Here is a 23,451-nt window from a genome sequence, read left to right as displayed (position 1 = left end):
TCTGGGTCGAGCAGACTAGCGAGGGCAAAGTTCATTGCTACTATCTCTTCTTTATCGTCTCCTTCTTCCCGGCGATCAGTGGTGATCGATCGACCGTACGATTAAGGCCAAGCGATTACCTCGATCGAGAGTCTAGGTGGCTCGTGACGGGGGCAACCGTTGCATAATTAATGAGACCTCCAAGAAATATTCGAATAACTGTTACACCCACACCGCGGTCAGGAAGACGTGAACTCAACGTGCCTTCGTGGGAGCCAAACGAACGAACGTTAACTTTTCCGTTCGACTTCCTTACGGACTTTGTGTTTCCTTCGAGGAACGTATCTGGTCTTAAGATAGACAGAAAAAAGGAAAGGATACTCCGTGACGAAACGATCGATGTAAATATAACCACTGCATATTTTTAAACTATTAAAGAAAATTCTATCTACATAGGCGCGCACGAACACACGCACGCACGCACGTACGTACGCACGCACGCAAGAATCTGACTCGAGCAATTTTGATCCTATATAAGATTAGTTTGATCGATTACTCTAACACGAAGCGCTCAAGGAGCACGATCGAAAGCAACGCATCGACGTATCGTCATGACTCCAGTCAAGTACATACTTCCACGTAGAAGAACCTAAGCTCCTCGAACTTGGCGGTCTTTCGATACTTCCTACGGGCCGTCGACTTGCCAGAGAACGTATTTTACGCGAGGGCTCGCCAACCATCTTTCGTTCTCTCTCTCTCTCTCTCTCTCTCTCTCTCTCTCTCTCTCTCTTTCTTTCTTCCTCTCACATCACCGACACTTTGCATCGTACATTCTTCGACGTCTCGAGGCGTAAAACGTTACTCTCGACGATCGCGTCAGCAACGATCGTGAACGCCATCGGCAATTACGTTCTCGACCTTCGGCTAAAAATACCTATACCTTCCGTCCTATCGATTATTATTCCGATCGATTCACCGATCGTTTATGTTTCACGCATAATTTTAGATGAAACGATTTTCTAGCGATCCGAGCAACGTCACATTAGAATAACGATAAAGACGTTAAAAATAACCAAGAACGGGCATTGTAGATGATTCGGAATGAAATAAATAAATCGTTCGCGTTCAGTTTCTCACAGGATCGGTTTCGAATTCGTTCTAGATCGTTTCAGCGAAACGAAGTTACTGAGAGAGCAAAGAGTCCTATCGTCGTTCGAGTTGTTAGACTTACTTCACTTTTTTCGTCCTCGAAAGGAAGTCAGAAGGAAAATACATTAATTGCTACATAAACTGAATAATTAAAGAGAGAGAATAATTGTTAGGATCTGTACCGTTTCTCTTTCTCTCTACAAAGTTATAGTTTGATTTTTCAGACGAAACTTCGAAATTTTGAAATATTCGTATAAAATTGTTGAACTTAATGAAACAGAACTTATTATTATATCGAATAATAAAATTTATCAATTTTTGACAGACGACAAATCAATACGTTTGATCTCGCCTACGTTCTCAATTTTTTTAAACAACTCGATTAAGATACGTGATTCTAAAGAAAAAAATAAATAAAAAAGTAAGGATAGACAAAAATAAGAAAAAAAAAGTAATACCCGCGCAATTCGATTTCCTCCTTAACGCGTCCGATGAAAAACGAATTCCAGTTTCCAAGGCAAGCATCGGCGCTAATTACTATAATTTCACGGTCCAACGATCGATCGTGATTACACCGACCGCGACCGTTCGTTCTTCGAGCGGCGAAATTATGGCGCGACAAATAACGAGCGATCGGTTCTGAAGCGCGTTCGCACGCGATTACACGAAACGAATTTCGATCGTCTCCGTATACATGAATTAATTGCACACCTTTCGTCCGTATTTTTCGAAATTTCGATTTCTGTAAAAACGTTCGGTATCTATTCTTAACAAGTTTGGCGCGAAACAACAATCCAATCCTGCTGTATATTGGACGTGGAAAATGGGGAAAAAAATAAAGTGAAATAAAAAAAAAGTGAAAAATAAAAAAATAAAAAATAAAAAAATAATAAAAAAAAATATATAAAAAAAGATAAAACCAAGAATTAAATAACAGAAACGCAGTGGGTTCAACTGCGAACGTGGTATACGTCGCGTAACGAGCCAACGTGACTCGTTCGCGCACACGCGCAAATGCACTGAATGACGCATATTTTTAATGCAACGAGAAAGACGAGAAAGAGGTAAAACCTTTTTTCTAGAACTTTACGATCCCTACACTCTCACCTATTTAACGTTTAATATCCTTACACTGCAGTAGACTTTTTTATATTAGTTACGCTTCATATTTACCTTCCCCATTTTCTACTTCTCTCTCTCTCTTTCTCTCTCTCTCTCATTCACTCTTTCTTCCTTTCCCTTTTGTCTCCCCCTTCTATTCACCAACACGTTGTAAAATTCAGTGATTGCATTTTTAATTATACCGCATCTGTTGCTCCAATTTTACACTATATTTGCTCAAGGTAATTGTAAACGAAAGAACGTGGAGAAAGTTTCGAGTTATACATTCGGGACGAATTAAAAAGAAAAAAAAAAGAAAAGAAAAAAGAAAGAAAGTAATCTTTCGAAGATACATTTATTTCGTACTTTGGATCGAAAATTTATAGTTACGTGAATGCGCGACCAACGAGCGTAACATTCCGAATAATCTAGAAATAAGTGGTTACCCATTTCAAATACGGGTAGTTCCCACTTTACGAATTACCGGTTTCCAGATTTTTTCTTTCTTCCATTTTTATTTTTTTTCTAAATGATATCATATGAAACAAATACACGTATAACCTTAACTAAATACCATTAACGTTACCAAAGAGGAAAAAATTAGTTATCACAAACAATAGAGCATTTTATTACGTAGCATTTGTGGGAAATGTAAATTTTCACTTATCGTATCCTCGTTTTACAAAGGAGAGATTCGAAAGAATTAATTCGTAAAAGTAGGATCAAGCTATATTCCAAGGGTGCAGAGGTAGAATCTTACGCAACGCGAAAAGATTTTCGCGTTGGTTCTCTGCATCTGCTGAGGAAAGCACTTTCTGTAAGCCGTGTTAACCCTCTCTCTTTCTTTCTTCTTCTACCCTTTCTCGTGATAGTAAACGCACAACGTACCGCACGATATCGTTGGTATTACTGTCGACGTTAATACTAAACACACACACACACACATATGTATACAAAGGTATACGCAGAGAGACACGTAATGTAAGAATGTGTGTGAGAATAGAACGTAGGATATCGTTCCTAGCAAGCCACAGAACGCACAGAGGAAAGCAAACGGAGTCAGTCTGCACCGGGCCTCTGTTCGTATGTACTTGCATGCGTTTATAAAGCTCCTTTGTTCATGCACTTATAAGCGCGGGGAGAATACGCGCTTGTGCGCATTATACCGTTTCTTTCTCTCTCTCTCTCTCTCTTTCTCTTTTGGTCTCGCTCTCGCTCTCTTTACCTCGGTCTCGTCGAATAAAACAACCACGACTCACCTACCGTGAACGGATATATCGCGTAAATCTTGTCGCAGCAGCGTCGCGCTTCAGCGCCTCGAAAAAATCCATTCCATCGTCATGAAATGGAGGAAGCCTAGCCTTCATTGGTATTATTACGATCGGTGATTTAAACTTTAGTTCTCGATCTTTCTCAATCAATCGGAATATCGTTTAAATTAAGATCGAGCGAATGTAAATATTTCTTTGATATATTGAATTTATATATAATATAATTATTGAAAACGAAGGTATAAAGGTCTTTTGGAAGAAATAGATATTTTCTTAAAAATCTTCCGTCTCCGTGTTGTAAAGCCAGAAAGAGCAACGATAGGTATTTTCGTCTCTCTCTCTCTCTCTCTTTCTCTTTCACCATAACTGAATCGACTCTGCTTTAAAATTCTCGAATGGAGAAACGGTAGCACGAACATCGAAAGCTTCCTCTCCGTGTTTGTTGGACGATAACGTGGAAAGTCGGTATGTCGTTACTTCGTGCAGGCACGCGAGTCACGTATATGTCCATGCGAATACCACGAAGAAGTGATCGGTAAAAAAGGAAGAATGAATGAGAATGGAAAAAGAAATGAAATAAAAGACGTTTCGAAACTTTTCGAATCCATACCAATTCGTCTTAAGGTCTTAGAAATAGAGAAAAGGCTTTATTGAAGGGCTAGCTGAAAGTTAAATCGATGCATTTGGTAATACCATCTCGAAGAGATCAAGTTACTTTTCGTGTTTGCTCGAGCGAGCTTCGATCGACCGCTCAAATGGTTTTCGATCGAAGCCCAACCACTTGGGACCAACTACGTCTAGAGAGTGTGCGTCGCGTGCGTGTCGAAATGCGAGCGAGCAACGACGGCTATCAGGTTCATCGACGAGAGCCAAGAACTAAATCTATGTCTCATAAAAAAGGGTCGATGCTTTCTTCCACTTGAGGTGGCATTTGCTCGCTCTATTTTTTTTTCTTCCCTCTCTCTCTCTCTCTCTCTCCCTCTTTCCTTTTTTTTTACTTTGACGTTTAACGATTTATTTTTACAGACCTTTTGTCTTCTTAATAGCTTCTTCAAGAATCTACGACCGTGGTACGAACGTTCGTATACATATATCTGTAAGTCTTCATCGGTTCGATTATTTTTCAATGATTCGTATCTCCCGTCATGCTAATACTCCATTAAAAGATTTTAATTGCTATGAACGTTGTATCTTTAACCGAGAAGGCGGAGCAAAAGCAAAGGTTCGCGCGAACAGTCGTCGTTGAAAAACAGTTACGAAAGTTACTCTTACGATTTCCACGACGCAAACTCGGCTCTCGACCTTTATCCGCGTGAAATTCCGAAAGTAAGACCGATTATCCGACTGGCGATTCAAATCCGTAGTCGTAGAGAACACGTCGAGATGATAAATTCACCGGTGAAGAGAATTACGTAATGGAGAAGGAAAATCTCCGTGAGGTACACGATTCCTACGTCTTCCTGGCTATTGCATAATTTTCTAGTTTAGTACTAACGCGAAGAGTGTTACATTCGATATTGAACGAATTTATTATTATCTTCTGTGTAAAGCTAATTTTATTGAAAAATTATTTCTATAATTTAAATATTTCTCTCTTACGTATATATATATATATATATATATATATATATATATATATAAAATATATATATATATAACACATTTTACATAACTGATGACAACAATCTTCGAAATTTCCATATTTTCTATTTGCAAATCGTTTCCTCGCCATTCCAATTCGAGATCTCCGTACATGTGGGCGAATGTAAAACGTATGCCCGGTAGTAAACTTTCGCAAACATCGAGCACGTTCCCCTTTATCACTAGGAACGTCCCAAATGCAAAGCATAAACAGGGATCGTTCGTCTTTACCCTTTTGGGGAGGAGAAAGATCGATGTTGGTGTATTTTGCCGACACCTCGATGGATCGATACGAGGGAAGAAGAGGAAGAGAAAGAGAGGATGAGGCGAGGCATTCATCGTGCACGATCGCGGTCATAGTGCCATGCTCTGGCTTTAGTCGATGCAAATCCACATTTTGACCTGGATAAATGTCGTCCGATACGAGCCAAGTTCCTTCCTTTTACTGAATCATCGGATATCACCTGTATATGTGTATTTTCGACCATATATATTAAATCAAAACTATCAATATCGAAGATATATTATTATTGACAAATTTGGAAAAATTGTTTTGTCCGATAAAATCTATGTTATTTCCTATTAGAAGGATTGATTGTCTCGCCGTCTCGGCGTTGGAATAATTAGGAATAAATAATGAGGTTAGATAGACGTTATGTAATAATGAAAAGCAAAAGTGATCTGTTTTAACGCAACCGAATGTCTCTCCTTCCATTCATCCATCCTCTTTCGCTTTCTCCGTTCCATAGAGGCACATTCCGTCCAAGTACATTGGAAATACGTTCGATATAGTGGGCAGAAACGGTAGAAATTGATGGTGTGCAATACGCTCGCGAGATATAGATATAGATCGCTATAGCCAGAGTAGGAGACCGTGATGAAGCGATCCGATTTAACATGTAATTCCAAACTTGGGAAGTTGCTCCGCATTGCTCTGACAATGAATTATACATTTTAGAAGAGGGTTTGTCCGGTAGACGCTTTGTATCCGATTCGTTTCTTTTCGTCCGTATTAGAATTTTATTTGTGATTTATACCAAAACGCACATCTTTCTTTTTTTTCCTTAAGAGACGATTACCACGTTGGAAAAAGCGAAAGTTTTGAAAACAATCCAGGCAAATGACATTTGTGAATTCCGTGCCATCGGTTGAATGCAACTTTCCTCTTTACGAAATACTAGCAAAACGTATAAAGTAAAAGGCGCTAAGACCTTTGATTCATAATTAAGTTCGGTGCTCGATCACGGAGGCCTTTGAACATATATAAGAGTATTCTATACCTACGCTAGATCGGTTGCATTATGCGAACCAGTCTTAAAACATACGTAAATCGGTATTACGTGTCTTGCATACGATTCTCTCTAGTTCAGAGAGATAAAGATAGATAGATAGATAAATAGAGAGAGAGAGGGGGAGAGAGAGAGAGAGGCAGCACACAGAACCCGAGGTTGCACGTATGCCAGGCATTATACCAAATCGTATCTACCTATGGCTCTAATAAAGTGGATCTCCTGTGGTTTATGCGAAGCAGGTTTAGGCGGGTAGGGTTACTTGCTCGCTACCATTCAAGTTCTCTTAATGCTTAGGTTAGAGTAGGATAAAGGGGATGGTAAAACACGCGGTGACCCGCGCGTATTACGTATGTGATGTCAGTATGATTCCGGTGTCCTTCTTCTCCACAGGCAACCCTTCGCTAGTCCTTCGTACAAGTCGAAGTCTCCGTGTGCAGGCTATGTCGACTCGTGGTATAAAAAGAAGACTGCGATACGTCGTAGAAGCTCGTCGACTAGCTCGAACCTATCTCCAGGGGTTCTCTGACCTTTCCTTTTGCGAAGGGTCATAGAGAAGATCCTTAGCTCAGAGAGTCTCTTCTCATTGCTAGGAGGCCTCGTACCCCTGGAGCGAGCACAGGGTGCAACGTGACCAGTGCATTTCCCTCATTTTCTTTTGCACATCCTCGATTTATCTTTTTTTATCTTGAACCAACGACATCACTGTTTGCGAAACTCTAAAGGTCGAAGTTCTCTGCTTTTCTTTTGAAAGATTCTATGTCGTTTCTTCCAACACGAATAAGAAATAAGTATCTTTTAATAATCTCCTAAGTATCTTTTTATAAAAACATCCTCGTACGATAAGAAGAATAGTATCGAGTGTATGATATATAATAATTATTCATCCGTATCATCTTTTTCAAAAATGATTACATTTCATATAACGAACAAAATAGTATCTCACGAATGTCTCATGAAAACGTATACGAACCGCAAATGGCGATTTCCCGAACGCTTCGACGAATTGCTCATCACATTGGCATTATCATTGTCGTCTCGTCAGAGTGCACCTGGTCGAATTCACTCATCCTTTGGACGTTCCATTTAATTAACGAACAGGGTTCAGAACAAATTTGATAGTTTCCATTCAGCCGGATATTTCGAAATAGAATCTGTTTAAGTAATCGCATTCGAAATTAGGCATCAATGGAAGCGCATGAATTAGAATCAAGTATAATACTTAATGCTCAGCTTATTGTTAGCTCGTATGAAGCATCGAAATATTCACAACGAGAATTTAATGACAATTTTCATATTCGATTAACTATTAGCGGACTATAATTGAAAAATAAATATTATATCACTCTAATTTTTTAATGTAAATTAAATATGAAAAGGAAGACGAAGAAGTTTCTATGTTCGTTGTTACAAAATGTTTCCTCAGTGAAAAATAACAACTTCTAATTTAGAGTTGAGAAATAAGAATATCATTAAGGATAGCACAAAGTAATTGCAGAAAAGGAAGATGAAACTCTCGAGAAAAACATAGTCGATGCTCGATTACTTACATAAGACTCGTGTTATCTTGACAGTTTACAGCTACTGTCGCGAAAAATCTCATATTACGCAGTCGTCACCACAATTACAAGACGTTATCATCGTCCCCGTTAAATATACAAACAAGAATAGAACGTGTACGTTAACAAGGTACGGTAACCATATGCTATGGTTTACGGGACGACCAAAATGGATGACCGGACATTCCGCGATTCTGGCATTGTGGTTTCGTTTGCCGGAAACGAGCTTCTGCAGAGAAACGGGAAAACGACTAGCTGAATTCAAGTATGTACACGGAGTTTTAGCTGGTGGTCACCGCGTGTAACGTGTTCTTAACGTATCATAGAACTTCCTTCTTCTCTTTCTCTCTCGTTTTTCTTTTTTTCGCTTCACATCCGCGTTTACCTTTGATATTTAAACAATTCGACATAAAACATCCAAACTAAACGTTAACGATGCTTTCAAATGCACTTGCAACTCTCAGAAATTAAAAGGAAAAGAAAAAAGGAAAGAGAAAAAACAAAATTAACATTTAATTTGTAACTCGAGTTAGCTTTCCATTAAAGTTGTAAAAAAAAAAAAGAAAGAAAGAAAGAAAAAGTAAATTCTTATATAAAATAGTAAGAGAAAGTTTTTGTACGAGCGCCACAACTTTAACTTATAAACATTAAGAAGTAAAGAACATGAAGTAGTTAGATCCTTAATGACTCAGCCGGCTGTAAATGAACTCCTATGTTTCACTCACCTCATAAATCCTTCTCACGACCTTGATTTTACCGTTTCGACGAATGCACGCGAGTTATTACCGTCAGCGATGAATCCGTCGTCTATTTTCAAGAGCACCGTTTTCTTACTATTAATAGAGACTTACAACCTCGACGACCAAAATACGTGGAGTTCGACAATGTAATTAGACCACGGTGTTCGCCAATTAATCTACAGAAATCAGGGTATTCACGACTGCGGTGTTACGGCATGCGCGCAGTATTGCTCGGCAATATCCTCCTCTACTATTCGATACTAGACAATCCATGGATATAATCGACACGACCGCGCTAATTAACTCCCTTACTTCGACAATACTCTATCGAACTTGACCATTTCTCTTGGGTCTTGTACGCACGATAATCTCGATTATCCTATGAAAGCAAATCACACGGTTCATCGTATTTCAGACAGATATAAGTCGTTAACTCTTGTTTGTATTTTAAAGAACGACAAAAGATATTTCCAAAATCTTCTTCGTACGTCGAGAATAGTTTTAGAAATTAAATCAAAACGTCCGATCGAACGACTCAGCAAGTTGGTAAAGATACATCGTCGGTAAACTAATTAAAGATCTACCAGATAGAAATTACGTATCTTCACGAAGGATCGAGATATTGGAAGAAGAGATTCACCGTTGTGAACATTGTGCTGACAGAATATCGGAGGGAGCGATTCCTTTTTAGACGCTAAGAAATTTGATATTTAGCGGAACATCGTCGACAAAGCTCTACTCCACGATCGTTGACTTTGATAGCTCGAATAGAAAAAGAATGGAGGGAAGGGTGTCCTTTCTCCCTTTTCCTTTCTCTACTAACGTACTTATAATATATATATATATACACACACGAAAGGAATACATATATAAGATGACGCGTTCCACGAATTCTTTTCCACCTAACGCACAGAATTTCTCGTAAGAGAAAGTAAGAGGGTGAAAGTCTCCCTCTTGGAGACTTCTCGAGTTTCCGAAAGGATCAGGAGGGACAATGAAGCCGACGTATCGCCGAATAGCGTATCCGAAGATTTCGTTAACGACGAAAACTCAGCTTGTTACCGTTTGCTTGTGGTGTAACATGTATTCGCTTTGCAGGATTTACATTCATACCATTAAAAGGCATTAACGCTTGAATTACGTATAACTGTGGAAAGAGGAACAGGAGCTGTCTGGTCGGAGACCACGAGAAAAAGAAAGCAAGAGTAGAAGGGAGGAGAATGAAAAGAGGAGGACGAGGAAGAGGAAAAAAAAGGAGATGGAAGAGGAAGAGGCAGCTGTTACGTTCCTATTGTATGTCCGTCCGGTGCTCTGCAATTATTTACCGACAGAAACGGTGAGGAATATCTCGCTAAAATAGAAACAGCAAAGACTTCTACATTGGCTTCAGGCACGACGTTCTTCTCTCTAGTGAACCCTACCTGTACGTGCTCGTGCGCGCGCAGTGACTGCACGTCTGTCTCTTCTACGTCTACGAACGTCCGTCCGTATACGAAGTCTCTCGGCTCCCCTTTGCAATGCAAATTTCGCTACCGACCGCGTAATACGCTTCATTCGTCATTACTATCCGTGACGTCGACTTCGTGACGGTGGCTAATAACTACCAGCTCGTGCGCGGCTACGATGAAAGACGAGTGAAAGCGAAAACCGTCGAATAAAGAAAATAAAGAATTAATATTTTTTTATGATCTCTCTCTCTCTCTCTCTCTCTCTCTCTCTCTCTCTCTCTCTCTCTCTCTCTCTCTCTCTCGTACGGTTCTTATTCCTCGTCGCGATCGTTACACTTCTTTTATTTCTCTACGTGGAAACGATCATGAAAAAATTTTTTTTAACACTTCTCAGTCAAAGATAGGTACAGAGTCGACCGTTGACACGACCATGTTGATCGATCATGTCGAGCTTTACGTTCGAGATAAATGAGATTTTTATTTACTCGATAGAGACAAGATGCTATTAAGGGGGAACAGGAAAAAGGTGAAATGAATCTTGTCTGACGGGATCGAGTGTTTTCCGTCGTTGAAAAAGAAGAAAAGGAGGAGGAGGAGGAGGATGAAGAATGGATGAGATGAAAGAGGAGAGAAGAGAAAATCGTAGAAAACAACGTCATTCTATTGCTATCTCTGTTTTCCGCTCTCTCAAGAAACGAGAGTACGTAGACGTGAAGCTTTCGCAAGGAACCTCTTCTCTCTCTCTCTTTTTCTTTCTCTCTCTCTCTCTCTCTCTCTCTCTCGTCCGTTCGTTCTCTTATCTTCAAGCTGGAGAATACGTACAGTGAGACTTAATGAGCTCGCAGTAGTTCAACCAGACATTAAATCGGCGTCTGGCTAGCTAACAACTCTTCTCCGGCGTACCTCGAGGACCTTTTTCGACCATGCAGCAAACTAACTTCCTCGGGCGAATATACGAGCCACTTCAACCATCACACGAGCTGTCTCGTTACTACCAAACTCCACCCCTTTCTCATTCTTTCCTCCGATGTCATTCTCTAACGATCGCAACGTTACATTCTTTTACGAGAAGCGCTTATCCATACGGAATAAGCCTTCTCACGCACGATCGTTTAACTTCGAATATATATATATATATATATATATATATATATATATATATATATACACACACACACACACGTTCTTTTAAAAATATTAACTACCATAGAGGTTACTGATATATATTTGACATTTGTTAATATCATTTAAGATTTTTAAAAAATTTGTTCAGGAGTAAAATTAGATACAAAAAGTATGACTTATTTACCAATTTTTAATCATATTTTTCTAAGTTTGTTTTGTAAAAAAAAAAAAAGAAAAAAATAAGAATATCTCGTTAGAAAGTTTTCATCGGATGAGCACATTAATTTATTAAAAATGAGTTAAGTAGGAGATCTATGTAGGAAATTCGTAAGTGTATATTGAAAATTCTCGGAATTCATTGTCGGTCGGATGGTAGTTCAGAGGCATGGAGGAGCTGGTCCCTTTTCTTCCAACGTATCTCTAAGTTGATTAGCAACTCGAAGCCATTGTCTAAACTGACCACGCGTAATTTCTTGATGAAGTGTCGGTTTGCCGGCTTCGCTCTGTGGAATCATATTTACCGAGAGAGTTCACGAAGGGAATCAACGGCGGCTTTCAGAACGTACCTACATCCCGTGGGTCGCTAGGGTACATGAACATTGTCATTAAACGCCGAGAGAGCGAGTTAGCTAGAGAAGGAAAGGGATGCGTCCGTTCTGTACGAAGAGATTTACTCAATGAGAATTAATCAAAGTGACGATCTAGCTAGAACGGATCTTCTCTCTCTTTCTCCTTCTCTCTGACTATATTAACATTCTCGGACTAAGTTTTAAGTAAATATCCTCGAGATTTCCGTGTAGTTCTTTGCCATTCAATGAAATGACTAACCAGAAGAAAGTAAATTTAAACAAATTTCTCCTCGAAGAAATGTTTTTAATTCTCTTGTTGCATTGCGTTATCTTTAAAATCCTATTCCTTCGTTCTATTGTTGCGTAGTAACGTGTATAAAAATTAAGCGTTTAGGCGAGATAAGTAACAAAGTGGGATGAAGATAGAATTAGCATGAGATCGAGCTGCATATACGTGTTGTGGTTTTCCGTTAATATTAAACCGATACGTTCGCGTGTAACGTTCCTTGTAAATAAGCCGCAACATTGCCCATTGAATTTTCCTCTGAACAAGTTCGATGCGAATCGATTACATGATTCTATCGAAGCAAGGAATCTCTCCCATTTCTAATACCTAGACATAGTAAGTACTAAAACGTCATCAAATAACACAGCTAAATATTTTTAACTTGAACGTCGAGAAATCCGATGAAATTTATTTGTTTGTAAACTTATCGCTCTGTGCTTAAAATAAACGACTTGATGCATTGTAATAAAGAAGACAATCAGCTGTGAAAGTTTCCTGTATATACCGACTTCGCGTCGATTGTCTTATTAATAAAATCCAGCAGAAATCAAATTATGTTTTTAAGTGCGATGTTCGACTTTCATTGATGGTTGCCTACACATGTTGTTTAATCCTTATCCTTATTACAGTCTATCCTCCATGTACTCTAACAAGATTGTATCTTTATCGCACAACACTACTTTAGATCCTAACATCCACGTCTATTTCCGAAAAAGCAACATCGTAAAAAGTCGAATATGAGTCTACATTTATTTTCGAAATATATATATATATATATACCTGTATTAGATGGTAAGTTCACTCGGATATAATAGAATATAGAACATTCAAGTTATACTTACTTTCCGAGAGAAAAATACGAGCTTTATACTTTGTGTCAAAAAAGTTTATACCAGATATACCGAAAGTTGTTAATAAGCGGCCAGAATAACGGGTAGCGATAAAATTGTGGGGAAAATTGGTAGACCCGCATAATCCCTCGTTTAGACGAAATTGTGATTGGTGTAACTCGAATATCTCTCTCTCTCTCTCTCTCTTTCTATCTATCTCTCTCTCTCTCTCTTGTTTATTACATGCTGGGTAAATAACACAACACATTTTAACGTTGAATTCCAAAATACTTTTCATAGAGATTGCGTATATGTATGAACTGACCGATAAAACAAAAGGTGCTCTTTTGGGAGCGATAAAGCAACGGACATGCCTGTTATCGAACATATTCTTTCCGTTACAATGGTTCCTCGAATTACACGTACGAGCATCCCCTTGCAATTAGAAATTAATTACAAATTATGAATCTTCGGTGGTTTGTATGGTAACATTCGACGAAAGGTTTCAATGTGAAACAATTATAACGTCATTGAAAATTTCTCTCCCTCTCGATTAAATTCAATGGAAACCATGTAAAGAAGAATTTTAAAGTAGAGAAAAAATATTACATTGTCTCGAGAAGCATTGAAATTTTTACAAATAAGCTTCGTACGAGCATCAGAGTAACACAAGAACGTGTTTGAATAAGAAGAGTGGTTGGGATGGTTTCCAAGTATTTGAGAAACTTGAGGAAATAACGCTATATATATATATATATATATATATATATAGAGAGAGAGAGAGAGAGAGAGAGAGAGAGAGAAATAAATCCGGAATAATGCAACTCTGGAAGCATGGTAAGCCGTCGTTCAAACCGCCATATAAAATCGATGAAAGAAAATTTACGCGGTGAATATGGATTGACTTGAGGATGAAAAGAAAAGAGCAAGAAGAAAAGAATAACACGACACTCCTCCCTATCTATATTTTCTTCCATTGCTGAATTTTTACGGATTTTTATGAACTGTCACCGTCCATAAATGACGTAAAGTGATCCCTAAATCGATTCGAATTTGATAAAAACTACGAAATAAGGATATAAAAGGTAGACTAATTTTCACGGATAAAAAGGCATAAACTTTATGAGTTCTCGAGGAGACGAATAAAATAGAATCAGGAGAGACCGAGAGGAGAGCTAGCTTTTCTCGTAACAGCCATGATGGGGTCTGGAAGAGACGGCACGTCCGACCTAAAAATAAAAGTAGGAGCCACGAACGAGTCGATTCTTGTACCTTCGAATACTGACCTTGCCGGCGAGAAACAAAGCGAGATTGAAATCTATGCATTCGACTCGGCAACCCACGCATATCATCGGAACGTCATGCGTCACCCTCGAGGATCGAACACGACGAAAAAAAAAAAAGAGAAGAAAGAAAAAATATGAGAAAATTCTTGAAACGAAAACTAGACATCTCGTTCTCTGTGAAATATGTATTTGGAATCGTTCCATTCGTTCCACTTTTCCGTTTGATTGTTTTTTCGCATAAGAATGATTATTATGACACGTATATACAAATTTGTATAGATTATATATATATATATATATATATATATATATATATATATAAATTACTTTATATATAATATGTGTTACGTGATATCGAAATAATGCAAGAAGATAAAAATAAACAGTTTCTGATGAGGATTTCAGCTAGAAGATTCATTAAGCAGTCTTAATGAACGCAAGGAAGGAACGATGACCCATATAAATTCTTGGCAAAGCGTTTCGAGAACGAAAAAGAACTCGTCAGAAGATCGACGAGCTTTGAGCTCTCGTAGACTTGAAAAGAATTTAGAAAAATCATAGAAGCAGGTGCTATATCCGGTTACAAAGAATGTCATTCTTTGCTACATGCCGTTACGATTCAAACCGATGTATGCCAGCTGTTTTCTGAAGGAGATATACAAATTTTCATCGGATCGCTATCGCCGAATAAAAATATTTTCACAAGAATCTTAACAAAGAAAAAAATTACATAATCCTTTACGTTATCGATTTCCTTGATAAACTATAAATATAACGAGAACCAAACCTCACATTCCACTAATAAAATTTCTCTTGTGTTGGAAATAATTAAAATATTTATTCACAAATTATATCAACCTACTTTACATCCTATACGACATAACGGTAAAAAAGGAAAAAAAGAAAAAATACCAAACTATTTTAGCTCTGTACGAGATAACGCTAAATGACTTCGAATTAGAATTTGAAGCAGATACGAAAGGAGCAGTTAAATCTACGTTCCAAACTGTTTAGATAAACGAATTTTCTATCGAAGTGAATTACAGTATGGACGATTTATTAATAACTCGAAAGATTAAACGAGGATTATCGGTGGAGGCTTTGTTATCGATGTAATTTCTATTCTCGTCGATGCTCGTTCATACATATATCGAGTATGGAGAGAGAGTGGAAGGGGGTAAGAAGGGAGGAATGAAATGAAGGGTGGGAGAGAGGGTGGGAGAGAGGGAGGTAGGGAGGTAGGGAGGAAAGAAGAAAGAAAGAGAAAGATATGGAGAAGGAGCGCAGGTCGAGATGACGCCGGTAGATAAAAGCGCGCGTTGCACGATACGAGGAGAGATAAGTTAATGGACAAGTGGAAATGCTTCTTACGCTTGTTTAATGAGCCATGCTGGGACCTGGAAGGTAATAGCGCCATGGCCCGAGGAAAAGACGTAGAGAGAAAGAGAGCACACCGGACGAGAGAACAATGGGACGATAAATAAATAAGCGCACGCTCGATCGCACCAACGAACGGCGCTCTGAATTCCGAAAAACGAGTCTCCACGAAAGATATAGGCTATACATATGTCTTATCGTTTGCCGTTATCTATGAGATATCGAAGAAATCGTCGGAAAAGAAATAGAATCGGTTAAAATAGAACGTAAAGATAGAAATACTTTTTGGAGAGTTTTGGTGAAAGTCGATCGACCGATTCACTCGACGCTTTCCCAAGATCACGAGAGAGAGAGAGAGAGAGAGCGGGGGAGGTAGGATTTCCTTCTTTCTTCCTTCCAACTCGAGTGTCAAATAAAATGGACGTGAGAGGGAAGAGGAAATCATTCGTCGAAAAAATAGGAACCTTCGTGGTATCAAAGACGACGTTGAAATTCTGGCACGTGTAGAAGCCAATTAATTTATCTATCCTTCCGAACGCATCTCGTTTTCCTTTCTCCCTCTTTGGCTTCCGGCCAATTCTAGCAGGATATTCACCTCCTGGCTCGTGTCGGATATCCTTGAAAGAAGCTTACGCGAGCTTCTTCCGGACGGTAAGTTGAAATGGCGCCACGAGCTTGTTTCACTTCACAGAAAATAATATGTTCTAGGACGAGTGTAATTGCATTTTCAATGATAATCAATCACATTAGAGAGATACGCAGAGTAAAACTAGAGAAGAATACTCGAATCGTCCGACTAAAACGATTATATTCTCACGAGGGCTCGCCTTGTTCGAGGAAACGTTTGCTAACGAACGATGATGAGTCATCTAACTACTACAACGATAACTCGTAATCTCGTTGCGATTTGACGATTAAATTGAAGAACGTCGGCTTTTTCTTCGCGACTTTTATCATTGCTTTCATAATCCTGGCGCCGAGATAAGATTACGCTTACGTGCAACTATTCTACGTAACATTATTATAATGAATCAATGAATAATACTCGACAATTTGTTTTTCAATCGCTAACACATTATCTATTACAATGATAATCTCTTAAATTAATTGGACGCATGGGTTAAACAAACGAAATGAAAATAAACAGTGTTATCATTCTCCGTCTCTCTGTGTTTGCAGTATAACGCTCAATGAAATTATGCGTTTCATTTCCCAAAGGACAAATCTTCATTGAAACGATGCACCATAACTATTATTCAAGCATCTCCATAATGTTCGTTTTCTATAAAATACAACGATCGGTCTGGTAGAATATATTAGCTATGTGCTTGGTAATCATCGATAACGAAAACGGCGCTCGGAAATGAAGGAACCAAATCACGTCTCTCGAAAGAGCATCATTCGGGAAATGATATGGCGTTCACGTATCGCTCGGTTCCGTATCCTCGAGCATCGTTTCTCGATGCTCAGGAGGATGCAACATCTTTCGAGGGGCATCGACTAGTTATCGAGAATCTATTTCTCTGCGGGCACGATCCTAGTATTCCTGGAGTCTAGAGCGATCGGATCAGAGGTTTGCTCTTCAAAGATATCACACGATGTTTTGGAAATTGTGGGATAGAACCCGATCGCTGTCCCAGAAATGTAGAGGTTACGGCAGTTCAATGGGAATAACTTAAACATTTTTATTATTCAAAAATGAACGAGAAAAGTTTTCGAAAATATATAACCTCGGGATATAATTTTTTTCCCTTGCTATTACAACTTTTTTCCGAACATTAAAATTTCCCTCTGAAAAGCAATTTTCCTATTTACGTGCACTAGCCCCTGTACAGAATCGCTAGAAAGTTGGCGGTGTAAATCGAATAAATGAGTTTCATCGAATTTTCCAAGTCATTTTTCTCGAATCACCTTCTTCTTTGTTGTTACACAATTTTCACTTCATTCTGTTATCCGAAGCGAGGTCGAATTTTATGTTAGAAAAATTTCATTCTCTTGGCCGACCACTCCCGCATCTTTTCTTTTTGCTCGGTGACATGGGACATAAAATACATCTGTTGCCTGTAGGAGAAAAAGATGTGGAGAGAGAGAGAGAGAGAGAGAGAGAGAGAGAGAGAGAGAGAGAGAGAGAGAGTCTGACTCGTACGAAACATTATAATAAACTTACGATGCGGAGGGTATTACTAGCTGCACGACGGGCTGGCCTAACAAAACGCTTTTGTCGTATCGCGGAACAAAGTTGAATGCCTTTGGGGAGAGAACGAGAAGATGAAATTGGTCGAGGGGAGGGTAGCAACTACAAGGGAAATGCGAGAAACGTTCGTTGAGTGTAAAGTATAGAATCGGAAAACCGTACACTACCACTTTCTAGAAAGATATTGTTGCCTTCGAAAACACCTTCCGTGCAACTTCTGTTCTTTCTTCATCCCCTTTCAATCTTTACCATTTTTCTGACCTATTTCAGAAAATAAATTTCTACCAGAAACCGTTTTACCGACGTTTACCAAAATACGCAATAAACTATAACAATATATCTTTATTACGTTCGATTTTTTTTTGATGATAGACGCGTTAATGTAATTGTTGCGGTTATAAAACGATAAGATCGTTATTTCGATCCATCGGTATATGTACTTTTGTCGAAGCATCCGAAAGAACAAGACACCCTTCCATCCAACCTGCTCGTCTCTTTGAATTGGTAAAAGGATTCCCTTCGCCCCTGTTGCAGTAAAATCGTTCCACAGGAGGAAGAGAAAGGGAGAGGGGAAGAGAGAAAGGGATTGCTGGGAGAAGATGAAAAGAGGGTTGGAGAGATACGGAGGGTGGGCGCGTGGAAGGTCATCGTTTGTAATAATTCCGTTTCGTTGCATATCAAGGGCGATTTCGAATCAACGACGCGTGCTTTGGGGGAGAAGTGCCTACACGCTAGTTGGAACCCTCTTCTTTTCATTGGTGGACGGTGCCAAGTACGTTGGTACGATCGAGTGAATCATCGTTCAAGGGGAACCGCAGGACCCTTCGAACGAGCTGTAATAAACGAGACCCGCGTAAAGTCCGGTTACATCGTGAAAAAGAAAAGGGCACCGCTACGAAACCTTGCTACCGGAGAACTCCCACGTAAGGGTCATAAGATCAATCGTTTGTTTATGCTAAAATCGTGCCTACCTACGTGTCACGGTTAGTAATAATAACTTTTAGGACGATCACTGAACTCCTTTATTTTTTCATTCGCAAGCTGGTATATATGCTCCAAGAAAACGAATAAAAATAGCATATCATTTTTAAATACTTCTTTGATTTAACACCGCAGATATCGGATCGTTTATTACGTTATTGCGGATATTAAACGAGCGAGTGTCCTGGAACGGAAGAGGGTGACTCGGAAAGGGGTTGGAAGCCGGTTAGTGGGTCTATACTTTTTTCTTTCTCGCTTCCTCTCTCTCTCTCTCTTTGTTGTACTTCTACCCTCTTGACATCTCGTTCGTATTGATTTTACTCGTATAAATCGAGTACAGTAACAAAAAACTTGATAATTTTTTAGTATTTTCCTTGGTTCTATATTAACGAATAATATGTTTTAATGAGTCCATATATCTGTTAATTTCACAGACACGTAATTGACGTATATAACAGAGATGTTTGGAAAATAGCATGCTGCTAGATTATGCAAATTTCCTTGGTACCCGTTTAAACCCTTCAAATCCACAAAGGCGCAATTAACCGTGCGAGTGACGAGGCACGTGACATTCGCCTAGTTTTGATCTTCAAAGTACCAACCTGATTGTCGCACGTGCATTTAAACAATAAATCTTCTCATCAGTAATATATGCTTCTAACACGATACTAGTTATTCCTGCGTTTTGATAGAAAAACGATCGAACAAAGTTGGATGGAGAATAAAATGACAAAACGATGGGAAACGAATTCGTTGCTACGATAAGATTGTAGACGTGGTATCGAGTCTTCTTCCTCGTCGTCGTCGTCGTCGTCGTCGTCGTCGTGACGACATCGATGTTGGAATCCGAGGAGCTGGACCGTCCTGCTACGATCCAGCATCATTACCGACATCACGGAGTGCTCGTTAGTCTCATTTATATTCGCATGTGCCGTGTACGACTTACGTTATGAGAGAAAGAGAGAGAGAAGGATAGAACAGCAAGAGAGTAATAGTGTGTGTGTAAGATAGAAAGAGGAAAGGAAAGAGATGCTGAAACTCCAAACTGCTCTCTCCCAATGGCAACGGTTGCAGAGGCTGGGCGAATGATCCCGTCCTTGTCTCTCCTTCTCTTCACTTCTCTCTCTTACTCTTTCTCTCGACTCTCCGTGTAATGCAGCGCGCATGACTCATGGCTTTGGTTGCTCTCGCAGAGTTCTCCGCGTTCTTTAGAAACCTTCCGCCTCGGTAGTAATGCCTTTTTTAACGAGGCAAACTCGCCCGTCATTGTCATCACGGGTCCTTCGCGAACTTTCACGAGGTTACCTTTATTTTGTAGAATAAGAGAGGAGAAATATACATAGAAATAGAGAAAGAGATAGAGATGGAAGACGGAGAGAGAAAAAGAGAGAGAGAGAAGGAGAGGGAGAGTGCAAGGGTGTAGAAACGTGTTTTGGGTAGTTCACCTTTAAAAGCGCGAGTAGGTGAATTTCGTGCGGTTCGCTTCAAAGGACCTTCTCGTTTTACTCGCATTGTCGTTACGAGACAAGTTACCTTGTACTGTTTGCAACAAAAGGACCTTTTTAATGCAACTAAGTAAAATGAATGGAAGGTCTAGTTTTATATACGAAAAAAAGAAAAGGAAACTACGCACAATTCATCGCGAATAAAATACACTTTTTAAAGAAGTCTTCCCTCGATACATTAATTCTCCAAGAAAAAAGAAAAAAAAGAGAAAGAAAAAGAAATCGCAAGAATTATTATTCATCTTTCCTAAAGAAAAAGTTATGCTAATGAGGATATTGGGAAAAGAGAGAAATAGAGAGAGAGAGAGGGAGGGAGAGGGAGAGTGAGAGAGAGAGAGAGAGAGAGACAGAGAGACAGAGAGGAAGGAGTATGAGATGTTGCTGGCTATACTGTAGGATGTTCGTTATCATTAATCACACGTATTGATAGACGAGCACGAGCGTGAATAATCGGCACGATACTCGCTCCATCAATGGTCCTTTTCTTTCGAACCAATTACCCGTGAACTCGCGCGCACGTTTCAATACCTCGACGATCCTTGTAAAGATGATCGAAGAAATTGTTTCAGCTTCGGAAGCGATAATGATTCGAAAAATAAGGAAGAAAAAGAAAAAATAACAGAGAAATAAGATATCGATAGTTCTAACAAAGCTTTCTTGAAAATGAGCTCACACTTTTTCATTCTTTGCAAAGACGCAAACTATCTTTGTTCTCTTTCGATACAAATGATAAGATTACCAAGATCAAACAAGTAATTGTAAGAAAGGACGAATTCGAAGGTGTCTTTCCTCTCGATGAGGGTCGAGAGGTAGTCTGATGAAGGTTCTTTGGCGAACATTGAAAGAAAGGAAAAAGGAAAAGAGAGAGAGAGAGAGAGAGGAAAGAAAGGATAAGAGGCTCATTGGAAAGGCCATGAATCGGAAAAAAGAAAACGATGGAAGGACGAAGTCTCGCGTAGCAACACGCGCTGCATTACAAGTCCCATACATACTCAATTCAATCTTCCTGCAGTTGCATACCTTCGACGAGAAGAATAAGACGACGACGACGACGACGACGAAGAATAAAGAAGAACGAAGAAGCGTCTATCGACATAGTAACGTCAATATCATCGAAGTAAAGTTAGGTGCGAACGTTGCGTGCATTGACATGAAAAAAAGTGGAAAATGATGAGAAGGGAAAGGAGAAGGAAAAGAGGCAATATTTCCTACCTATCTTTCTATAGTCTGTAAAATTCTCGATTTCCGATAGGAAGGAGAATACGAGAGAAACTTATCGATAGTACGTATCAATATAAGATAAGACGATATTGTATACGGTATAATCGTAAAGAAAGATACAGAACATCGTAAGTACACACACAAATATATATATATATATATATATATATATATATATATATATAATCGTTTCTCTGAAAAAATCAGTCAGTTCGGATCGTCCCTTATCAAAGAAAATATAGATCTGTAACAACGATAATTGTCCCATCGACTATAACTTATATATTAGAAAGTAACTATCTTCGTTGGCTAAAAAATCTTATTTCGAGAAAAAAAAAAAAGTAAAGGAAGAATAAAATCGACGATTCAATTTCTAAGAATACTTACAATCTCTCGGTTAGACTCTATTTAGACGACTTTAGTGAAAGATGATGGTGACGTACATATGTGCATGTTAACGTTCCAAGATATAGTTTTGAAATAATACGTGATAAAGCATAGAGCGAGCGAGCAAGTTTATCGTAGAGTAAAAACCTTCTTCTCGAGATCTATCGTTTCTTTTTCTACCGGGCAGCCTTTTTCCTCGTCAATTCTCTAATAACGTAATAACTTAAGTACGGTCACCCGATCCCTCCTTCGCTTTCTAAAGGAAAAACACGATATGGAACATTGCGACTCCGTTCAAAGTTTTAAAGCTAAGAAATTTACTCCGCTACGTGGATGTTGAGACGAGCGAATTCTCTTAACATTTCGACGCATTGTTTCGCTTATATGTACTTATGTAAGTACTACGTAAGTACATACGTGCTCGTCGTTGAGGTTTTACTGTTGCCACCGTAAAGTGCTTCGAAAAGGCGACCGACTTTCAAAATCGAAAGCAAACTTAGATACCATTGTTTTGAAGAAACGTGACTAAATAAAGTGAGTTTCATACGCTGGATTCTTTAAAACCGAAGAGAATGAGAAATGTCGGAACGTTGCTCGTAAATAGAAAAGAATAAAAAAAGTCATTGCGAGAGGAGTCGTAGTCGTTATGGTAATACTTGTTTAAAAATAACTATGAGTTTTAATGAATCATATGATAAAACTTCAAGAGAGGGAGGAAAGAAAGAAAGAATACGACATTAAAAAATGTAATTTTAGAAGCCAACCGTACTTACATGCAGATAAGAAAAAGTTGATACGAAGGAGCTTGAAATGCCCACTGGCAAGGTATCGTAACTGAAAGATAAGAGTGCGTATGTAAACGTTTCTGGTAAGAGAGGAGGGTCGAGAGAACGTACGATCAGTGCCAGACTTCTCGCTTGAAGCATATAAGACGCGCGCGACCACAGCTCGTCGGCCAACCCCAATGGGTTAATAAATTTACGTTTGTTTGTTCGGGACGCCACAAAGAGACCCTTTCGGTTATCACCTATTTAATCCTATCTATTTCGAGAACGGTAAACGACACCATTACTGCTAACCTAAATCCATTCTTAAAATCTAACTCACGGCCATTATTTATCGTCCCGATAAATCGGTACGAAGTTTTTCGAAAAACAAAAAAAAAGGAAAAAAAAAGAAAAAGAAAACAAAAAAGAAAAAAAAAGGAAATAGAACAAAATTTTCCATAAATATTCGACATGGAATCGTTGTACGAGAATTACTTCTTGGAAAAGGATCGGTAAAGATTTACGATTAGAGTTCGAAAAAACTAAGTGTAGTCTCAAGCACGCTTTCTAGCATGGCGTCTACCTTTACTTTACTTACACGGCGCTCGAATTACGTGTACTCCAGAAATAACGCGAGACTTCTTTGTCGAGACACGTAACCCGACTACCACTCGAGAACAATGCCGGTAAGTCCAAAGGCGCCTCCTTAAGCCTTTCGCATGTTATACGTCCGAGCACGCATATCC

At 39.0% G+C, this 23,451-nt stretch overlaps 1 protein-coding gene across 3 annotated transcripts in view; it reads right to left on the bottom strand.

The window, feature by feature from the left end:
- LOC127072517 (fat-like cadherin-related tumor suppressor homolog) overlaps positions 1-23,451 on the bottom strand; it is a 291,697-nt gene that overhangs the window by 256,274 nt on the left and 11,972 nt on the right. Inside the window, exon 2 of one of the 3 annotated variants that reach the window (XM_051012955.1) lies at positions 22,712-22,772. The exons of the other annotated variants lie outside the window; for them this stretch is intronic. The gene's annotated coding sequence lies outside the window, so the exon portion shown is untranslated. The remainder of the gene's footprint in view (positions 1-22,711; positions 22,773-23,451) is intronic. 3 annotated transcript variants of the gene reach the window in all.

This window comes from Vespula vulgaris, chromosome 2 (genome assembly GCF_905475345.1).
Source record: "Vespula vulgaris chromosome 2, iyVesVulg1.1, whole genome shotgun sequence".
Classification (NCBI taxonomy): domain Eukaryota; kingdom Metazoa; phylum Arthropoda; class Insecta; order Hymenoptera; family Vespidae; genus Vespula; species Vespula vulgaris.
The sequence above is the reverse complement of the archived record's forward strand: the minus strand, read 5'-3'. Positions and strand labels throughout refer to the sequence as shown.